General features: G+C 43.6%; 1 protein-coding gene across 2 annotated transcripts in view; it reads right to left on the bottom strand.

Annotated features, from left to right (window-relative positions):
• The window catches only part of zgc:153184 (capZ-interacting protein), an 83,138-nt gene that overhangs the window by 41,212 nt on the left and 18,484 nt on the right, over nt 1-23,442 (bottom strand). The gene's annotated exons all lie outside the window — the stretch shown is intronic.

The following is a 23,442-nucleotide window of genomic DNA, read 5'->3' as shown; positions in this document are numbered from 1 at the left end:
TCTCTCTGCCTGTTGGAGAACGGCCTTGAGCTCTCTCTGCCTGTTAGAGAATGGCCTTGAGCTCTCTCTGCCTGTTAGAGAACGGCCTTGAGCTCTCTCTGCCTGTTAGAGAACGGCCTTGAGCTCTCTCTGCCTGTTAGAGAACGGCCTTGAGCTTTCTCTGCCTCTCTCTGCCTGTTAGAGAACAGCCTTGAGCTCTCTCTAGTCCATTAGTTCTGTTCACGGAAACACATATCTCCCACCACATTCTTAACAACAGTCCCAGATATACACACAACATTCCACTTTAATCACACTTTATTTTTCTTCTCTCCCCATTCCTCCCCCTCTCTCACCCTTCCATCTCTCACCCTATCCTCCTCTCTCAGAATGACATCACCCACCTCTCTCCCTCCACCCAGTTGTATTACGCCATCATGGACTGACTGACTGACTGACTGAAGAGAGAGAGAGAGAGAGAGGGAGAGAGAGAGAGAGAGACAGAGAGAGAGAGACAGTGAGAGAGAGAGAGACAGAGAGAGAGAGACAGAGAGAGAGAGACAGAGAGAGAGAGAGAGAGAGAGAGAGACAGAGAGAGAGAGACAGAGAGAGAGAGACAGAGAGAGAGAGAGACAGAGAGAGAGAGAGACAGAGAGAGAGACAGAGAGAGAGAGAGAGACAGAGAGAGAGAGACAGAGAGAGAGAGACAGAGAGAGAGAGACAGAGAGAGAGAGACAGAGAGAGAGAGACAGAGAGAGAGGGACAGAGAGAGAGAGACAGAGAGAGAGAGACAGAGAGAGTGAGACAGAGAGAGAGAGACAGAGAGTGTGTGTGTGTTAATGCCACTCAGTGCCTCCCTTTCTGGGTCTGGTCCACAACCCAGTCCTTGAACGTCCTTTCCTGAGCCTGATGTTTTTTCCCCTCCCTGATATATCTAGCTCACTGGGGAGACACCCCCCCCCCCTGATATATCTAGCTCACTGGGGAGACCCCCCCCCTGATGTATCTAGCTCACTGGGGAGACCCCTGATGTATCTAGCTCACTGGGGAGACCACCACCCCCCCCCCCCCCCACCCCCCCCGGGAGACCCCCCCCCCCCAGCCTCAGCCTTTATTTAGTGGCCCCTGATTGTTGAACACGGTTCCTGTGTGTGTGGAAAACTAAGCTCCTCTATAGTTCAGACCTGAGAGACAAAAACAACAAGGAAAAACTGTTTTATTCAACATTCAGTTAGCTGTTCTGATTGGACTGACGCAGAGCTGGAGGGGTTCTGACAACAAGCACGGGAATAGAATGGCGCACTAGCCCACCACACACACGCCATTCAGAGACAGAGCCTGTGTTCTCTCTAGAAAGTAATAGATTATTTCTGTAAGACAACCAACCCAGTTATAGATTAACTTTGTTTCAGTCAGCTGATACTCAGCTGAGCTCTGGCGAAGAACAGAAGAGGAGAAGATAACAGAGGAGAACAGAGGAGAGCAGAGGAGAAGAGAAGAGAGGAGAGGAGATGAGAGGAGAAGACAGAGGAGAAGACAACAGAGGATAAGACAGAGGACAACAGAACAGAGGAGAAGAGAGGAGAACAGAGGAGAAGACAACAGAGGTGAAGAAAAGACAACAGAGGTGAAAACAAGACAAAAGAGGAGAAAAGACAACAGAGGAGAACAGAGAAGAGAAGAGAGGAGAGGAGAACAGAGAAGAGAGGAGAAGAGAACAGAGAAGAGAAGAGAGGAGAAGGGAACAGAACAGAACAGAGAAGAGAGGAGAAGAGAACAGAGAAGAGAAGAGAACAGAGGAGAAGAGAACAGAGAAGAGAACAGAGGAGAAGAGAACAGAGAAGAGAAGAGAGGAGAAGAGAACAGAGAAGAGAAGAGAGAAGAAGAAAACAGAGAAGAGGAGAGAGGAGAAGAGAACAGAGAAGAGAAGAGAGAAGAAGAGAACAGAGAAGAGGAGAAGAGGAGAACAGAGAAGAGAAGAGAGGAGAGAAGAGGAGAAGAGGAGAACAGAGAAGAGAACAGAGGAGAAGAGAACAGAGAAGAGAAGAGAACAGAGAAGAGAAGAGAGAAGAAGAGAACAGAGAAGAGGAGAACAGAGAAGAGAAGAGAGGAGAAGAGAACAGAGAAGAGGAGAAGAGGAGAACAGAGAAGAGAAGAGAACAGAGGAGAAGAGAAGTGTGGGAAACAACTTACTGTCCCAGCAGAGGAGAGCAGAACAGGGAGAGACAGAGAACAGGGTCAGTCCAGGGAGAAGCTCTATTTTAGGGGACCAAGGCCTGGGAACAAGCCCAGAAGCACTCAACATGGTCTGGATCACTGGTCTGGACGTGACCCCAGACCTCTGAGGTCTGAGGAGATCTGTCCACTCTAAAGACCCTGTCCTCTCTTCTATTCCTTCCCCACTACATTGTCATGAAGCGCTTGTCCCCAAGCTATTGTACAGTAACGTTACTACATTATCTTTACTACAGTATCATTACTACAGTATCATTACTACAGTATCTTTACTACAGTATCTTTACTACAGTATCATTGCTACAGTATCTTTACTACATTATCTTTACTACAGTATCATTGCTACAGTATCTTTACTACATTATCTTTACTACATTATCTTTACTGCAGTATCATTGCTACATTATCTTTACTACAATATCATTACTACAGTATATTTACTACAGTATCATTACTACAGTATCTTTACTACAGTACCTTTACTACAGTATCATTGCTACAGTATCTTTACTACATTATCTTTACTACAGTATCATTACTACAGTAACTTTACTACATTATCTTTAATACAGTATCATTGCTACAGTATCTTTACTACATTATCTTTACTACAGTATCATTACTACATTATCTTTACTAGAGTATCTTTATTACAGTATCTTTACTACAGTATTTTTACTACAGTATCATCACTACACTATTTTTACTACAGTATCATTACTGCAGTATCATTACTACAGTATTTCTACTACATTATCTTTACTACAGTATCTTTAGTTCAGTATCATTACTACAGTATCATTACTACAGTATCATTACTGCAGTATCTTTACTACAGTATCTTTAGTTCAGTATCATTACTACAGTATCTTTACTACAGTATCTTTAGTTCAGTATCATTACTACAGTATCATTACTGCAGTATCATTACTACAGTATCATTACTACAGTATCATTACTACAGTATCATTAGTTCAGTACATGGCTGGAAAAGGAATCAGCGATGAGAGTTAGACTACTAATACCAGTGTCCCCTTATGGGCCTTGGTCTAAAGTAGTGCACTATATAGGAAGTAGGGTGCCATAGAGCTCTGGTCTAAAGTAGTGCACTAAATAGGGTTCCATAGTTGTCTGGTCTAAAGTAGTCCACTATATAGGGAATATAGTGGTATAGGGCCCTGTTCTAAAGTAGTGCACTATATAGGGAATAGGGTTCCATAGGGCTCTGGTCTAAAGTAGTGCACTATATAGGGAATAGGGTCTAAAATAGTACACGAGGTTAACGAGATACAAGCTATTAACGAATCCCTGACCTCGCTCTGTTTCTTCCCAGATGCTCTCGGGGTCGAGGTTAACGAGATACAAGCTATTAACGAATCCCTGACCTCGCTCTGTTTTCCCCACACAAGGCCTGTTGTTTACAGTATGAGGCTTGGCCAATAAAGACAGAGAATCAGTACGCACGCATACATTACATGTATGGAGATACAACCTAATGTCTCCAGTCAGACATGCAGTGAATGATCCAGCTGACCCTGGGAAAGGTCAACATTACGATGCCTGGCTTCGTCTACCGATCATCTCTATTCCTGAACCATGAAGATCCAAGAACATGACACTGTAACCCCTGGCGCGCACGCACACACACACACGTAAACACTGTAACCCCTGGTGCGCGTGCGCGCGCACGCACACACACACACACACACACACACACACACACACACACACACACACACACGTAAACACTAACTCTGAGACTGTATCTGCTTGTCGAGTCCAGTTGGTGGTTCAAGTCCAGCTGACGTGATCTGTCGCTGTCGGAGAGTTAATGCCATGATTCAGGTGATGATTAATGCCATGATTCAGGTAATGATTAACGCAATGATCTACCACCCCTCCCTGTACTAATCTTAGATAAGCTTTGAAATTTCTCTGAGAAAACTGAGAAAGCAGTCTAGCAATTTCACAAGCAATTACAAGAGAGCTACCATATCCCAGCTGTCCAGCAGGGTGCTGTTGCCGTGGTCTAAGTTCTGGGCTAGGGTGCTGTTGTCCTGGTCTACGTTCTGGGCTAGGGTGCTGTTGTCCTGGTCTACGTTCTGGGCTAGGGTGCTGTTGTCCTGGTCTACGTTCTGGGCTAGGGTGCTGTTGTTCTGGTCTACGTTCTGGGCTAGAGTGCTGTTGTCCTGGTTTACGTTCTGGGCTAGGGTGCTGTTGTCCCGGACTACGTTCTGGGCTAGGGTGCTGTTGTCCCAGACTACGTTCTGGGCTAGGGTGCTGTTGTCCCAGACTACGTTCTGGGCTAGGGTGCTGTTGTCCTGGTCTACGTTCTGGGCTAGGGTGCTGTTGTCCCGGACTACGTTCTGGGCTAGGGTGCTGTTGTCCCAGACTACGTTCTGGGCTAGGGTGCTGTTGTCCCAGACTACGTTCTGGGCTAGGGTGCTGTTGTCCTGGTCTATGTTCTGAGCTAGGGTGCTGTTGTCCCGACTACGTTCTGGGCTAGGGTGCTGTTGTCCTGGTCTGCGTTCTGGGCTAGGGTGCTGTTGTCCTGGTCTATGTTCTGAGCTAGGGTGCTGTTGTCCTGGTCTGCGTTCTGGGCTAGGGTGCTGTTGTCCTGGTCTACGTTCTGGGCTAGGGTGCTGTTGTCCTGGTCTACGTTCTGGGCTAGGGTGCTGTTGTCCTGGTCTACGTTCTGGGCTAGGGTGCTGTTGTCCTGGTCTATGTTCTGGGCTAGGGTGCTGTTGTCCTGGTCTATGTTCTGAGCTAGGATGCTGTTGTCCCGGACTATGTTCTGGGCTTAGTGGATGGTCTGTATCTGGCCTGTGTTCTCTCCAATCAGAAGGGACCTGGCCACAGAACACCTGCTCCGAAGTCAGCCTACACTGAAAAACAGTACACACACACACACCGTTTTTCATTCAGGTTAGGCTCCAACTTGTTAAAACTGGTCAGAGAGCAGACAGCCACCTTCTCTCTCTCTCTCCACCTCTCTGTCCAGGAAAACATGACGGTGTTTTTGGATTGGCCTTCCTCTTTCCTCTCTCTGAATATCTCACTTTTCCACGACATTCATTCACAGGTTGCTTGTTTGTCTGACACGTGTGTGAGTGAGTGAGTGAGTGAGTGAGTGAGTGAGTGAGTGAGTGAGTGAGTGAGTGAGTGAGTGAGTGAGTGAGTGAGTGAGTGAGTGAGTGAGTGAGTGAGTGAGAGAGAGAGAGAGAGAGAGAGAGAGAGAGTGTCCCAAATGATACCCTATTCCCTACATAGTCCTGGTAGTTGAAAGCAAAGGCTAGCTTTTAAAACAGAACATTCACCCAAATCCAGATAGCTGATGTTCTGAAAGAGCTGCAAAATCTGGACAATCTGGTCAGCTGGGCTAGACAATCTGGACGCTCTCTTTCTAAAATTATCCACTGCAATTGTTGCAACCCCTATTACTAGTCTGTTCAACCTCTCTTTCGTATCGTCCGAGATCCTTATTGGAAAGCTGCTGCGGTCATCCCCCTCTTCAAAGGGAGAGATACTCTAGACCCAAACTGTTACAGACCTATATCCATCCTGCCCTGCCTTTCTAAAGTCTTTGAAAGCCATGTTCATAAACAGATCACTGACCATTTCGAATCCCACCGTACCTTCTCCGCTGGTTTCAGAGCTGGTCACGGGTGCACCTCAGCCACGCTCAAGGTCCTAAATGATATCATAACCGCCATCGATAAAAGACAATACTGTGCAGCTGTATTCATCGACCTGGCCAAGGCTTTGAACTCTGTCAAGCACCATATTCTTATCGGCAGACTCGACAGCATTGGTTTCTCAAATCGCCTGGTTCACCAACAACTTCTCAGTTCAGTGTGTCAAATACTCTTTTCTCAGTATATATCAATGATGTCGCTCTTGCTGCTGGTCCATCTGATCCACCTCTAAGCAGACTACACCATTCTGGATACTTCTGGCCCTTCTTTGGACACTTTGTTAACAAACCCCCAGACGAGCTTCAATGTCATACAACACTCCTTCCGTGGCCTCCAACTGATTTTAAACACTAGTAAAACTAAATGCATGCTTTTCAACCGTTCGCTGCCCGCACCTGCCCGCCCGACCAGCATCACTACTCTGGACGGCTCTGACTTAGAATATGTGAACAACTACAAATACCTAGGTGTCTGGTTAGACTGTAAACTCTCCTTCCAGACTCACATTAAGCTTCTCCAATCCAAAATGAAATTTAGAATGGGCTTACTATTTTGCAACAAAGCCTCCTTCACTCATGCTGCAAAACATACCCTCGTAAAACTGACAATTCTACCGATACTCGACTTCGGCAATGTCATTTACAAAATAGCCTCCAACACTCTACTCAGCAAATTGGATGCAGTCTATCACAGTGCCATGCGTTTTGTCACCAAAGCCTCATATACTACCCACCACTGCAGCCTGTACGCTCTCGTTGGCTGGCCCTCTCTTCACATTTGTCGCCAAACCCACTGGCTCCAGGTCATCTATAAGTCTTTGCTAGGTAAAGCCCCGCCTTATCTCAGCTCACTGGTCACCATAGCAACGCCCACCCGTAGCACCCGCTCCAGCAGGTATATCTCACTGGTCACCCCCAAAGCCAACTCCTCCTTTGTCCACCTTTCCTTCCAGTTCTCTGCTGCCAATGACTGGAACGAACACTAACTTGAAACATCAGCTGTCAGAGCAGCTTACCGATCACTGCACCTGTACACAGCCCATCTGTAAATAGCCCATCCAACTACCTCATCCCCATATTGTTATGTATTTATGTTGCTCTTTTGCACCCCAGTATCTCTACTTGCACATCATCATCTGCACATCTATTCACTCCAGTGTTAATGCTAAAATGTCATTATTTCGCCACCATGACCTATTTATTGCCTTACCTCCCTAATCTTACTACATTTGCACACACTGTATATAGCCTTTTCTATTGTGTTATTGACTGTACGTTTGTTTATGTGTAACTCTGTGTTGTTGTTTGTGTCTCACTGCTTTGCTTTATCTTGGTCCAGGTCGCAGTTGTAAATGATAACTTGTTCTCAACTTGTCTACCTGGTTAAACAAAGGTGAACTACAAAAATATATATATATATATATATAAAAATAGTGCACTACTTTGACCACAGCACTATGGGCTTTATAGGGCTCTCTGTGTCCTATATAGGGAATAGGTTTCCATTCGGGACACTTGTAATGGTAACTTCACTTCTTACTGGAACTACAAAGAACGGTACACAAACACACAGACATCAAGTGTGCCTGACATTATGATTTATTTATCCGTTATTTTACCAGGTAAGTTGACTGAGAACATGTTCTCATTTACAGCAACGACCTGGGGAATAGTTACAGGGGAGAGGAGGGGGATGAATGAGCCAATTGTCAACTGCGGATTATTAGGTGACCGTGATGGTTTGAGGGCCAGATTGGGAATTTAGCCAGGACACCGGGGTTAACACCCCTACTCTTACGACAAGTGCCATGGGATCTTTAATGACCTCAGAGAGTCAGGACACCGGGGTTAACACCCCTACTCTTACGACAAGTGCCATGGGATCTTTAATGACCTCAGAGAGTCAGGACACCGGGGTTAACACCCCTACTCTTACGACAAGTGCCATGGGATCTTTAATGACCTCAGAGAGTCAGGACACCGGGGTTAACACCCCTACTCTTACGACAAGTGCCATGGGATCTTTAATGACCTCAGAGAGTCAGGACACCGGGGTTAACACCCCTACTCTTACGACAAGTGCCATGGGATCTTTAATGACCTCAGAGAGTCAGGACACCAGGGTTAACACCCCTACTCTTACGACAAGTGCCATGGGATCTTTAATGACCTCAGAGAGTCAGGACACCGGGGTTAACACCCCTACTCTTACGACAAGTGCCATGGGATCTTTAATGACCTCAGAGGGTCAGGACACCCGTTTAACGTCCCATCCGAAAGACAGCACCCTACACAGGGCAATGTCCCCAATCACTGCCCTGGGATATTTTTTAGACCAGAGGTAAGAGTGCCTCCTACTGGCCCTCCAACACCACTTCCAGCAGCATCTGGTCTCCCATCCAGGAACTGACCAGGACCAACCATGCTTAGCTTCAGAAGCAAGTCAGCAGTGGTATACAGGGTGGTATGCTGCTGGCTCAATGATGAACAACAGATGGTTGTTGATTAACTTTCATTATTGATTGGTTTTCCTGTAGATAGACAAACAGAGCCAGGCATGTTCCACAAACGCACCGCTAACTAAACGCTAACTAACCACTAACTAACCGCTAACTAACCGCTAACTAACCGCTAACTAACCGCTAACTAACCGCTAACTAACCGCTAACTAAACGCTAACTAACCGCTAACTAACCGCTAACTAAACGCTAACTAAACGCTAACTAAACGCTAACTAACCGCTAACTAACCGCTAACTAACCGCTAACTAAACTCCTGTAAAACTTCACCGACCTACCCAGTCACGTGTATAGACCGCTAATAAATTTACAACCAAATGTCAAATGTTTCCTTCAGATGTTTTCTTTAGTAGTGCAATGAAAAAGCCTGAAACGGGTTGGCGCACACACAACCACGGAGAGTAAAAGCTTCAAATATGGAAATCCGTAGTGGTGAAACTGACACATAGTGTTGAACCAGGCTATAGTGTGTTGTATCAGGTCTGAACCAGACTATAGTGTGTTGTATCAGGTCTGAACCAGACTATAGTGTGTTGTATCAGGTCTGAACTAGACTATAGTGTGTTGTATCAGGTCTGAACTAGACTATAGTGTGTTGTATCAGGTCTGAACTAGACTATAGTGTGTTGTATCAGGTCTGAACCAGACTATAGTGTGTTGTATCAGGTCTGAACTAGACTATAGTGTGTCCTGTCAGGTCTGAACCAGACTATAGTGTGTCCTGTCAGGTCTGAACTAGACTATAGTGTGTTGTATCAGGTCTGAACTAGACTATAGTGTGTTGTATCAGGTCTGAACCAGACTATAGTGTGTTGTGTCAGGTCTGAACCAGACTATAGTGTGTTGTATCAGGTCTGAACCAGACTATAGTGTGTTGTATCAGGTCTGAACCAGACTATAGTGTGTTGTATCAGGTCTGAACCAGACTATAGTGTGTTGTATCAGGTCTGATCCAGACTATAGTGTGTTGTATCAGGTCTGAACCAGACTATAGTGTGTTGTATCAGGTCTGAACTAGACTATAGTGTGTTGTATCAGGTCTGAACCAGACTATAGTGTGTTGTATCAGGTCTGAACCAGACTATAGTGTGTTGTATCAGGTCTGAACCAGACTATAGTGTGTTGTATCAGGTCTGAACCAGACTATAGTGTGTCGTATCAGGTCTGATCCAGACTATAGTGTGTTGTATCAGGTCTGAACCAGACTATAGTGTGTTGTATCAGGTCTGAACTAGACTATAGTGTGTTGTATCAGGTCTGAACCAGACTATAGTGTGTTGTATCAGGTCTGAACCAGACTATAGTTTGTCCTGTCAGGTCTGAACCAGACTATAGTGTGTTGTATCAGGTCTGAACCAGACTATAGTGTGTTGTATCAGGTCTGAACTAGACTATAGTGTGTTGTATCAGGTCTGAACCAGACTATAGTTTGTCCTGTCAGGTCTGAACCAGACTATAGTGTGTTGTATCAGGTCTGATCCAGACTATAGTGTGTTGTATCAGGTCTGAACCAGGCTATAGTGTGTTGTATCAGGTCTGAACCAGGCTATAGTGTGTTGTATCAGGTCTGATCCAGACTATAGTGTGTCCTGTCAGGTCTGAACCAGACTATAGTGTGTTGTATCAGGTCTGAACCAGACTATAGTGTGTTGTATCAGGTCTGAACTAGACTATAGTGTGTTGTATCAGGTCTGAACTAGACTATAGTGTGTTGTATCAGGTCTGAACTAGACTATAGTGTGTTGTATCAGGTCTGATCCAGACTATAGTGTGTTGTATCAGGTCTGAACCAGGCTATAGTGTGTTGTATCAGGTCTGAACCAGGCTATAGTGTGTTGTATCAGGTCTGATCCAGACTATAGTGTGTCCTGTCAGGTCTGAACCAGACTATAGTGTGTTGTATCAGGTCTGATCCAGACTATAGTGTGTTGTATCAGGTCTGAACTAGACTATAGTGTGTTGTATCAGGTCTGAACTAGACTATAGTGTGTTGTATCAGGTCTGAACCAGACTATAGTGTGTTGTATCAGGTCTGAACCAGGCTATAGTGTGTTGTATCAGGTCTGAACCAGGCTATAGTGTGTTGTATCAGGTCTGATCCAGACTATAGTGTGTTGTATCAGGTCTGAACTAGACTATAGTGTGTCCTGTCAGGTCTGAACCAGACTATAGTGTGTCCTGTCAGGTCTGAACAAGACTATAGTGTGTTGTATCAGGTCTGAACTAGACTATAGTGTGTTGTATCAGGTCTGAACCAGACTATAGTGTGTTGTATCAGGTCTGAACCAGACTATAGTGTGTTGTATCAGGTCTGAACTAGACTATAGTGTGTTGTATCAGGTCTGAACTAGACTATAGTGTGTTGTATCAGGTCTGAACTAGACTATAGTGTGTTGTATCAGGTCTGAACCAGACTATAGTGTGTTGTATCAGGTCTGAACCAGACTATAGTGTGTTGTATCAGGTCTGAACTAGACTATAGTGTGTTGTATCAGGTCTGAACCAGACTATAGTGTGTTGTATCAGGTCTGATCCAGACTATAGTGTGTTGTATCAGGTCTGAACCAGACTATAGTGTGTCCTGTCAGGTCTGAACCAGACTATAGTGTGTCGTATCAGGTCTGAACCAGACTATAGTGTGTTGTATCAGGTCTGAACTAGACTATAGTGTGTTGTATCAGGTCTGAACTAGACTATAGTGTGTCCTGTCAGGTCTGAACCAGACTATAGTGTGTTGTATCAGGTCTGAACCAGACTATAGTGTGTTGTATCAGGTCTGAACCAGACTATAGTGTGTTGTATCAGGTCTGAACTAGACTATAGTGTGTTGTATCAGGTCTGAACCAGACTATAGTGTGTTGTATCAGGTCTGAACTAGACTATAGTGTGTTGTATCAGGTCTGAACTAGACTATAGTGTGTTGTATCAGGTCTGAACCAGACTATAGTGTGTCGTATCAGGTCTGAACTAGACTACAGTGTGTCGTATCAGGTCTGAACTAGACTATAGTGTGTCCTGTCAGGTCTGAACTAGACTATAGTGTGTTGTATCAGGTCTGAACCAGACTATAGTGTGTTGTATCAGGTCTGAACCAGACTATAGTGTGTTGTATCAGGTCTGAACTAGACTATAGTGTGTTGTATCAGGTCTGAACTAGACTATAGTGTGTTGTATCAGGTCTGAACCAGACTATAGTGTGTTGTATCAGGTCTGAACCAGACTATAGTGTGTCGTATCAGGTCTGAACTAGACTATAGTGTGTCGTATCAGGTCTGAACTAGACTATAGTGTGTCCTGTCAGGTCTGATCCAGACTATAGTGTGTTGTATCAGGTCTGATCCAGACTATAGTGTGTTGTATCAGGTCTGAACTAGACTATAGTGTGTTGTATCAGGTCTGAACTAGACTATAGTGTGTTGTATCAGGTCTGAACCAGACTATAGTGTGTTGTATCAGGTCTGATCCAGACTATAGTGTGTTGTATCAGGTCTGAACTAGACTATAGTGTGTTGTATCAGGTCTGAACTAGACTATAGTGTGTCCTGTCAGGTCTGAACTAGACTATAGTGTGTCGTATCAGGTCTGAACCAGACTATAGTGTGTTGTATCAGGTCTGAACTAGACTATAGTGTGTTGTATCAGGTCTGAACCAGACTATAGTGTGTCCTGTCAGGTCTGAACTAGACTATAGTGTGTCGTATCAGGTCTGAACCAGACTATAGTGTGTTGTATCAGGTCTGAACCAGACTATAGTGTGTCCTGTCAGGTCTGAACCAGACTATAGTGTGTTGTATCAGGTCTGATCCAGACTATAGTGTGTTGTATCAGGTCTGAACTAGACTATAGTGTGTTGTATCAGGTCTGATCCAGACTATAGTGTGTTGTATCAGGTCTGAACCAGACTATAGTGTGTTGTATCAGGTCTGAACCAGACTATAGTGTGTCCTGTCAGGTCTGAACCAGACTATAGTGTGTTGTATCAGGTCTGATCCAGACTATAGTGTGTTGTATCAGGTCTGAACTAGACTATAGTGTGTCCTGTCAGGTCTGAACTAGACTATAGTGTGTTGTATCAGGTCTGAACTAGACTATAGTGTGTTGTATCAGGTCTGAACTAGACTATAGTGTGTCCTGTCAGGTCTGAACCAGACTATAGTGTGTCGTATCAGGTCTGAACCAGACTATAGTGTGTCCTGTCAGGTCTGAACCAGACTATAGTGTGTTGTATCAGGTCTGAACCAGACTATAGTGTGTTGTATCAGGTCTGAACTAGACTATAGTGTGTTGTATCAGGTCTGAACTAGACTATAGTGTGTTGTATCAGGTCTGAACTAGACTATAGTGTGTTGTATCAGGTCTGAACCAGACTATAGTGTGTTGTGTCAGGTCTGAACCAGACTATAGTGTGTTGTATCAGGTCTGAACTAGACTATAGTATGTTGTATCAGGTCTGAACTAGACTATAGTGTGTTGTATCAGGTCTGAACTAGACTATAGTGTGTCGTATCAGGTCTGATCCAGACTATAGTGTGTTGTATCAGGTCTGAACCAGACTATAGTGTGTTGTATCAGGTCTGAACTAGACTATAGTGTGTTGTATCAGGTCTGAACCAGACTATAGTGTGTTGTATCAGGTCTGAACTAGACTATAGTGTGTTGTATCAGGTCTGAACCAGACTATAGTGTGTTGTATCAGGTCTGAACCAGACTATAGTGTGTTGTATCAGGTCTGAACCAGACTATAGTGTGTTGTATCAGGTCTGAACTAGACTATAGTGTGTTGTATCAGGTCTGAACCAGACTATAGTGTGTCGTATCAGGTCTGAACCAGACTATAGTGTGTTGTATCAGGTCTGAACCAGACTATAGTGTGTCCTGTCAGGTCTGAACCAGACTATAGTGTGTCCTGTCAGGTCTGAACCAGACTATAGTGTGTCCTGACAGATCTGAACCAGACTATAGTGTCTTGTATCAGGTCTGAACCAGACTATAGTGTGTCCTGTCAGGTCTGAACCAGACTATAGTGTGTTGTATCAGGTCTGAACCAGACTATAGTGTGTTGTATCAGGTCTGAACTAGACTATAGTGTGTTGTGTCAGGTCTGAACCAGACTATAGTGTGTTGTATCAGGTCTGAACCAGACTATAGTGTGTTGTATCAGGTCTGAACCAGACTATAGTGTGTTGTATCAGGTCTGAACCAGACTATAGTGTGTTGTATCAGGTCTGAACTAGACTATAGTGTGTTGTGTCAGGTCTGAACCAGACTATAGTGTGTTGTATCAGGTCTGAACCAGACTATAGTGTGTTGTATCAGGTCTGAACCAGACTATAGTGTGTTGTATCAGGTCTGAACCAGACTATAGTGTGTCCTGTCAGGTCTGAACTAGACTATAGTGTGTTGTATCAGGTCTGAACTAGACTATAGTGTCTTGTATCAGGTCTGAACCAGACTATAGTGTGTCCTGTCAGGTCTGAACCAGACTATAGTGTGTCCTGTCAGGTCTGGACCAGACTATAGTGTGTCCTGTCAGGTCTGAACTAGACTATAGTGTGTTGTATCAGGTCTGAACTAGACTATAGTGTGTTGTATCAGGTCTGAACTAGACTATAGTGTGTCCTGTCAGGTCTGAACTAGACTATAGTGTGTTGTATCAGGTCTGATCCAGACTATAGTGTGTTGTATCAGGTCTGAACCAGACTATAGTGTGTTGTATCAGGTCTGAACTAGACTATAGTGTGTCCTGTCAGGTCTGAACCAGACTATAGTGTGTCCTGTCAGGTCTGAACCAGACTATAGTGTGTTGTATCAGGTCTGAACTAGACTATAGTGTGTTGTATCAGGTCTGAACCAGACTATAGTGTGTTGTATCAGGTCTGAACCAGACTATAGTGTGTTGTATCAGGTCTGATCCAGACTATAGTGTGTCGTATCAGGTCTGAACCAGACTATAGTGTGTTGTGTCAGGTCTGAACTAGACTATAGTGTGTTGTATCAGGTCTGAACCAGACTATAGTGTGTTGTATCAGGTCTGAACTAGACTATAGTGTGTTGTATCAGGTCTGAACCAGACTATAGTGTGTTGTATCAGGTCTGAACCAGACTATAGTGTGTTGTATCAGGTCTGAACCAGACTATAGTGTGTTGTATCAGGTCTGAACCAGACTATAGTGTGTTGTATCAGGTCTGAACCAGACTATAGTGTGTCCTGTCAGGTCTGAACCAGACTATAGTGTGTTGTATCAGGTCTGAACTAGACTATAGTGTGTTGTATCAGGTCTGAACTAGACTATAGTGTGTCCTGTCAGGTCTGAACTAGACTATAGTGTGTCGTATCAGGTCTGAACCAGACTATAGTGTGTTGTATCAGGTCTGAACTAGACTATAGTGTGTTGTATCAGGTCTGAACCAGACTATAGTGTGTCGTATCAGGTCTGATCCAGACTATAGTGTGTTGTATCAGGTCTGAACCAGACTATAGTGTGTCCTGTCAGGTCTGAACCAGACTATAGTGTGTTGTATCAGGTCTGAACCAGACTATAGTGTGTTGTATCAGGTCTGAACCAGACTATAGTGTGTCCTGTCAGGTCTGAACTAGACTATAGTGTGTTGTATCAGGTCTGAACCAGACTATAGTGTGTTGTATCAGGTCTGAACTAGACTATAGTGTGTTGTATCAGGTCTGATCCAGACTATAGTGTGTTGTATCAGATCTGAACCAGACTATAGTGTGTTGTATCAGGTCTGAACCAGACTATAGTGTGTTGTATCAGGTCTGAACTAGACTATAGTGTGTTGTATCAGGTCTGAACCAGACTATAGTGTGTCGTATCAGGTCTGAACCAGACTATAGTGTGTTGTATCAGGTCTGAACCAGACTATAGTGTGTCCTGTCAGGTCTGAACCAGACTATAGTGTGTCCTGTCAGGTCTGAACCAGACTATAGTGTGTCCTGACAGATCTGAACCAGACTATAGTGTCTTGTATCAGGTCTGAACCAGACTATAGTGTGTCCTGTCAGGTCTGAACCAGACTATAGTGTGTTGTATCAGGTCTGAACTAGACTATAGTGTCTTGTATCAGGTCTGAACCAGACTATAGTGTGTCCTGTCAGGTCTGAACCAGACTATAGTGTGTCCTGTCAGGTCTGGACCAGACTATAGTGTGTCCTGTCAGGTCTGAACTAGACTATAGTGTGTTGTATCAGGTCTGAACTAGACTATAGTGTGTTGTATCAGGTCTGAACTAGACTATAGTGTGTCCTGTCAGGTCTGAACTAGACTATAGTGTGTTGTATCAGGTCTGATCCAGACTATAGTGTGTTGTATCAGGTCTGAACCAGACTATAGTGTGTTGTATCAGGTCTGAACTAGACTATAGTGTGTCCTGTCAGGTCTGAACCAGACTATAGTGTGTCCTGTCAGGTCTGAACCAGACTATAGTGTGTTGTATCAGGTCTGAACTAGACTATAGTGTGTTGTATCAGGTCTGAACCAGACTATAGTGTGTTGTATCAGGTCTGAACCAGACTATAGTGTGTTGTATCAGGTCTGATCCAGACTATAGTGTGTCGTATCAGGTCTGAACCAGACTATAGTGTGTTGTGTCAGGTCTGAACTAGACTATAGTGTGTTGTATCAGGTCTGAACCAGACTATAGTGTGTTGTATCAGGTCTGAACTAGACTATAGTGTGTTGTATCAGGTCTGAACCAGACTATAGTGTGTTGTATCAGGTCTGAACCAGACTATAGTGTGTTGTATCAGGTCTGAACCAGACTATAGTGTGTTGTATCAGGTCTGAACCAGACTATAGTGTGTTGTATCAGGTCTGAACCAGACTATAGTGTGTCCTGTCAGGTCTGAACCAGACTATAGTGTGTTGTATCAGGTCTGAACTAGACTATAGTGTGTTGTATCAGGTCTGAACTAGACTATAGTGTGTCCTGTCAGGTCTGAACTAGACTATAGTGTGTCGTATCAGGTCTGAACCAGACTATAGTGTGTTGTATCAGGTCTGAACTAGACTATAGTGTGTTGTATCAGGTCTGAACCAGACTATAGTGTGTCGTATCAGGTCTGATCCAGACTATAGTGTGTTGTATCAGGTCTGAACCAGACTATAGTGTGTCCTGTCAGGTCTGAACCAGACTATAGTGTGTTGTATCAGGTCTGAACCAGACTATAGTGTGTTGTATCAGGTCTGAACCAGACTATAGTGTGTCCTGTCAGGTCTGAACTAGACTATAGTGTGTTGTATCAGGTCTGAACCAGACTATAGTGTGTTGTATCAGGTCTGAACTAGACTATAGTGTGTTGTATCAGGTCTGATCCAGACTATAGTGTGTTGTATCAGATCTGAACCAGACTATAGTGTGTTGTATCAGGTCTGAACCAGACTATAGTGTGTTGTATCAGGTCTGAACTAGACTATAGTGTGTTGTATCAGGTCTGAACCAGACTATAGTGTGTCGTATCAGGTCTGAACCAGACTATAGTGTGTTGTATCAGGTCTGAACCAGACTATAGTGTGTCCTGTCAGGTCTGAACCAGACTATAGTGTGTCCTGTCAGGTCTGAACCAGACTATAGTGTGTCCTGACAGATCTGAACCAGACTATAGTGTCTTGTATCAGGTCTGAACCAGACTATAGTGTGTCCTGTCAGGTCTGAACCAGACTATAGTGTGTTGTATCAGGTCTGAACCAGACTATAGTGTGTTGTATCAGGTCTGAACTAGACTATAGTGTGTTGTGTCAGGTCTGAACCAGACTATAGTGTGTTGTATCAGGTCTGAACCAGACTATAGTGTGTTGTATCAGGTCTGAACCAGACTATAGTGTGTTGTATCAGGTCTGAACCAGACTATAGTGTGTTGTATCAGGTCTGAACTAGACTATAGTGTGTTGTGTCAGGTCTGAACCAGACTATAGTGTGTTGTATCAGGTCTGAACCAGACTATAGTGTGTTGTATCAGGTCTGAACCAGACTATAGTGTGTTGTATCAGGTCTGAACCAGACTATAGTGTGTCCTGTCAGGTCTGAACTAGACTATAGTGTGTTGTATCAGGTCTGAACTAGACTATAGTGTCTTGTATCAGGTCTGAACCAGACTATAGTGTGTCCTGTCAGGTCTGAACCAGACTATAGTGTGTCCTGTCAGGTCTGGACCAGACTATAGTGTGTCCTGTCAGGTCTGAACTAGACTATAGTGTGTTGTATCAGGTCTGAACTAGACTATAGTGTGTTGTATCAGGTCTGAACCAGACTATAGTGTGTTGTATCAGGTCTGAACTAGACTATAGTGTGTCCTGTCAGGTCTGAACTAGACTATAGTGTGTTGTATCAGGTCTGATCCAGACTATAGTGTGTTGTATCAGGTCTGAACCAGACTATAGTGTGTTGTATCAGGTCTGAACTAGACTATAGTGTGTCCTGTCAGGTCTGAACCAGACTATAGTGTGTCCTGTCAGGTCTGAACCAGACTATAGTGTGTTGTATCAGGTCTGAACTAGACTATAGTGTGTTGTATCAGGTCTGAACCAGACTATAGTGTGTTGTATCAGGTCTGAACCAGACTATAGTGTGTTGTATCAGGTCTGATCCAGACTATAGTGTGTCGTATCAGGTCTGAACCAGACTATAGTGTGTTGTGTCAGGTCTGAACTAGACTATAGTGTGTTGTATCAGGTCTGAACCAGACTATAGTGTGTTGTATCAGGTCTGAACTAGACTATAGTGTCTTGTATCAGGTCTGAACCAGACTATAGTGTGTTGTATCAGGTCTGAACCAGACTATAGTGTGTTGTATCAGGTCTGAACCAGACTATAGTGTGTTGTATCAGGTCTGAACCAGACTATAGTGTGTTGTATCAGGTCTGAACCAGACTATAGTGTGTCCTGTCAGGTCTGAACCAGACTATAGTGTGTTGTATCAGGTCTGAACTAGACTATAGTGTGTTGTATCAGGTCTGAACTAGACTATAGTGTGTCCTGTCAGGTCTGAACTAGACTATAGTGTGTCGTATCAGGTCTGAACCAGACTATAGTGTGTTGTATCAGGTCTGAACTAGACTATAGTGTGTTGTATCAGGTCTGAACCAGACTATAGTGTGTCGTATCAGGTCTGATCCAGACTATAGTGTGTTGTATCAGGTCTGAACCAGACTATAGTGTGTCCTGTCAGGTCTGAACCAGACTATAGTGTGTTGTATCAGGTCTGAACCAGACTATAGTGTGTTGTATCAGGTCTGAACTAGACTATAGTGTCTTGTATCAGGTCTGAACTAGACTATAGTGTGTCCTGTCAGGTCTGAACCAGACTATAGTGTGTTGTATCAGGTCTGATCCAGACTATAGTGTGTTGTATCAGGTCTGAACCAGACTATAGTGTGTCCTGTCAGGTCTGAACCAGACTATAGTGTGTTGTATCAGGTCTGAACCAGACTATAGTGTGTTGTATCAGGTCTGAACTAGACTATAGTGTGTTGTATCAGGTCTGAACCAGACTATAGTGTGTTGTATCAGGTCTGAACTAGACTATAGTGTGTTGTATCAGGTCTGAACTAGACTAGTGTGTTGTATCAGGTCTGAACCAGACTATAGTGTGTTGTATCAGGTCTGAACCAGACTATAGTGTGTTGTATCAGGTCTGATCCAGACTATAGTGTGTTGTATCAGGTCTGATCCAGACCATAGTGTGTTGTATCAGGTCTGAACTAGTCTATAGTGTGTTGTATCAGGTCTGAACTAGACTATAGTGTGTTGTATCAGGTCTGATCCAGACTATAGTGTGTTGTATCAGGTCTGAACCAGACTATAGTGTGTTGTATCAGGTCTGAACTAGACTATAGTGTGTCCTGTCAGGTCTGAACCAGACTATAGTGTGTTGTATCAGGTCTGAACCAGACTATAGTGTGTTGTATCAGGTCTGAACTAGACTATAGTGTGTTGTATCAGGTCTGAACCAGACTATAGTGTGTTGTATCAGGTCTGAACTAGACTATAGTGTGTTGTATCAGGTCTGAACTAGACTATAGTGTGTTGTATCAGGTCTAAACCAGACTATAGTGTGTTGTATCAGGTCTGAACCAGACTATAGTGTGTTGTATCAGGTCTGAACCAGACTATAGTGTTGTATCAGGTCTGAACCAGACTATAGTGTGTTGTATCAGGTCTGAACCAGACTATAGTGTGTCCTGTCAGGTCTGAACTAGACTATAGTGTGTTGTATCAGGTCTGAACTAGACTATAGTGTCTTGTATCAGGTCTGAACCAGACTATAGTGTGTTGTATCAGGTCTGAACTAGACTATAGTGTGTTGTATCAGGTCTGAACTAGACTATAGTGTGTTGTATCAGGTCTGAACCAGACTATAGTGTGTTGTATCAGGTCTGAACCAGACTATAGTGTGTTGTATCAGGTCTGAACCAGACTATAGTGTGTTGTATCAGGTCTGAACCAGACTATAGTGTGTTGTATCAGGTCTGAACTAGACTATAGTGTGTTGTATCAGGTCTGAACCAGACTATAGTGTGTTGTATCAGGTCTGAACCAGACTATAGTGTGTTGTATCAGGTCTGAACTAGACTATAGTGTGTTGTATCAGGTCTGAACCAGACTATAGTGTGTTGTATCAGGTCTGAACCAGACTATAGTGTGTTGTATCAGGTCTGAACTAGACTATAGTGTCTTGTATCAGGTCTGAACCAGACTATAGTGTGTTGTATCAGGTCTGAACTAGACTATAGTGTGTTGTATCAGGTCTGAACCAGACTATAGTGTGTTGTATCAGGTCTGAACTAGACTATAGTGTGTTGTATCAGGTCTGAACTAGACTATAGTGTGTTGTATCAGGTCTGAACTAGACTATAGTGTGTTGTATCAGGTCTGAACCAGACTATAGTGTGTTGTATCAGGTCTGAACTAGACTATAGTGTGTTGTATCAGGTCTGAACTAGACTATAGTGTGTTGTATCAGGTCTGAACCAGACTATAGTGTGTCCTGTCAGGTCTGAACTAGACTATAGTGTGTCGTATCAGGTCTGAACTAGACTATAGTGTGTTGTATCAGGTCTGAACCAGACTATAGTGTGTTGCATCAGGTCTGAACCAGACTATAGTGTGTTGTATCAGGTCTGAACCAGACTATAGTGTGTTGTATCAGGTCTGAACTAGACTATAGTGTGTTGTATCAGGTCTGATCCAGACTATAGTGTGTTGTATCAGATCTGAACCAGACTATAGTGTGTTGTATCAGGTCTGAACTAGACTATAGTGTGTTGTATCAGGTCTGAACTAGACTATAGTGTGTTGTATCAGGTCTGAACCAGACTATAGTGTGTTGTATCAGGTCTGAACCAGACTATAGTGTGTTGTATCAGGTCTGAACTAGACTATAGTGTGTTGTATCAGGTCTGAACCAGACTATAGTGTGTTGTATCAGGTCTGAACCAGACTATAGTGTGTTGTATCAGGTCTGAACCAGACTATAGTGTGTCCTGTCAGGTCTGAACTAGACTATAGTGTGTTGTATCAGGTCTGATCCAGACTATAGTGTGTTGTATCAGGTCTGAACCAGACTATAGTGTGTCCTGTCAGGTCTGAACCAGACTATAGTGTGTCCTGTCAGGTCTGAACTAGACTATAGTGTGTTGTATCAGGTCTGAACTAGACTATAGTGTGTTGTATCAGGTCTGAACTAGACTATAGTGTGTTGTATCAGGTCTGAACCAGACTATAGTGTGTTGTATCAGGTCTGAACCAGACTATAGTGTGTCCTGTCAGGTCTGAACTAGACTATAGTGTGTTGTATCAGGTCTGAACTAGACTATAGTGTGTTGTATCAGGTCTGAACTAGACTATAGTGTGTCCTGTCAGGTCTGAACTAGACTATGGTGTGTCCTGTCAGTGCTTAGGAGCCAGATATCTAACTGACCTGTGTGAGTAAGTTGTGATGCTAACCGAGGGAAACATTAACTGATGAGATACAGCTGTCACAGAGTTGTTCCAACCACCCAGCCTGTTCTGGGTTATCCTAATGTGTGGGGTTTTAATTAAAACACCTCATCAGCTTCCAACAATGTTCAACAGATACAGTGTAAGACTGGGCCTGGCCAAAGTGTAGTGATAACAACTATTAAGTCAAGCAGAAGCTCCCTCCTTAAAGCTGCCTGACAGAGAATGGCCTTGAGCGCTCTCTCTCTCTGTGTGTGTCTCACTCTCTCTGTGTGTCTCACTCTCTCTGTGTGTCTCACTCTCTCTGTGTGTCTCACTCTCTCTGTGTGTCTCACTCTCTCTGTGTGTCTCACTCTGTGTGTGTCTCACTCTGTGTGTGTCTCACTCTGTGTGTGTCTCACTCTGTGTGTCTCACTCTGTGTGTCTCTCTCTGTCTCTCTCTCTCTCTCTCTCTCTCTCTCTCTCTCTCTCTCTCTCTCTCTCTCTCTCTCTCTCTCTCTCTCTCTCTCTCTCTCTCTCTCTCTCTCTCTCTCTCTCTCTCTCTCTCTCTCTCTCTCTCTCTCTCTCTCTCTCTCTCTCTCTCTCTCTCTCTCTCTCTCTCTCTCTCTCTCTCTGGTAGTAAATAATGATACAAAAATAAATACAATAAAATGGTAACAGTCTACAGTAAACATTAATAATTATAGTAATAACAATAATAGTAATAATAAGTAAGTTACTGTTTACTATGCAGATGTTATTATTCAGTGTCCCTCAGGCTATGGCAGGAAAATACATATTTGGCTGCAAGAGGAGCCATTGCTCCTTCGCCCATGAGTATTCTTAGTTTTTCCTCTGGGTTCAATTTGTAAAAATGTGGAATATATGTAGTCATTTCTGTGAATAATGAATCTCTTTGTGAGGAATATTTATCACAGTAAAGGAGAAAGTGCATCTCTGTCTCTACCTCCCCTGTCATGCAGTGACCACATACACGCTCCTCTTTGGGTAGCCATGTCTTTTTATGTCTGCCGGTTTCTATTGCCAATCAGTGGTCACTCAGCCTGTACTTGGTAAGGATCTGTCTCTGCTTCGTATCTCTGACAGAGTAGAGATAATCAGCCAATTCATATTCTCTGTTTCGGGTCAGATAGCAATTTAGTCGGCTTTGGGATTTTGTTTCGTTTTTCCAGTATTGTAAGTATGATTCCTTTGATTGGTTCATGATTTTGTTTATTTGAATTCTTTCTTTTGAAGCAGTGCTGGTGTCAGCTTGATTGGTGAGGTCCAACACCAGCTGACTGAGAGGGCTCGTTTCTGGGCTCAGCTCTTGGGCTTGAAGTGCTTTAAATTGCAGACTCGAATTTGGACTTGAATTTAGATGTAGCCAAAATTTTAATGATCTTTTCTGTATTTTCATTATTACTGGAAAACGGCCCAATTCTGCCCTACATGCATTAGTTGGTGTATTTCTCTGGACTTGTAGAATTTTCCGACAGAATTCTGCATGTAGGGTTTCAATTGGATGTTTGTCCCACATTTTAAAATCCAGTTTATTGAGTGGCCCCCAAACCTCACTTCCATAAAGTGCTATTGGTAGGATTACACTGTCAAATATTTTAGTCCAAATTCTAATTGGGATGTTGATTTTGAATAATTTCATTTTTATTGCATACATTGCTCTGCGGGCTTTTTCTTTGAGTGCCTTCACTGCCATATTAAAGTTTCCCGATGCAGATATGGTCAGACCAAGGTAGGTGTAATTTTTAGTGTGTTCAATTAAGGTGTTGTTCAGGGTGAATTTACATTTTTGTTTCTGACATCTGGGTTTTTTTTGGAAAATCATGATTTTAGTTTTTTGGAAATTTACTGCCAGGGCCCAATTATGGCAATATTGCTCCAGAATATTAATGTTTTGTTGAAGACCTTCTTTGGTTGGTGATAGAAGTACCAAGTCATCAGCATATAGCAGGTATTTCACCTCTGTGTCAAATAGTGTGAGTCCTGGGGCTGGAGATTGGTCCAACATGTCTGCTAATTCATTGATATAAATGTTGAAAAGATTTGGACTCAAATTGCAGC

The sequence above is a fragment of the Oncorhynchus mykiss genome, chromosome 27, assembly GCF_057628025.1.
Source record: "Oncorhynchus mykiss isolate SJ-2025 chromosome 27, ASM5762802v1, whole genome shotgun sequence".
NCBI lineage: Eukaryota > Metazoa > Chordata > Actinopteri > Salmoniformes > Salmonidae > Oncorhynchus > Oncorhynchus mykiss.
This window is presented reverse-complemented; position numbering and strand designations above follow the sequence as displayed.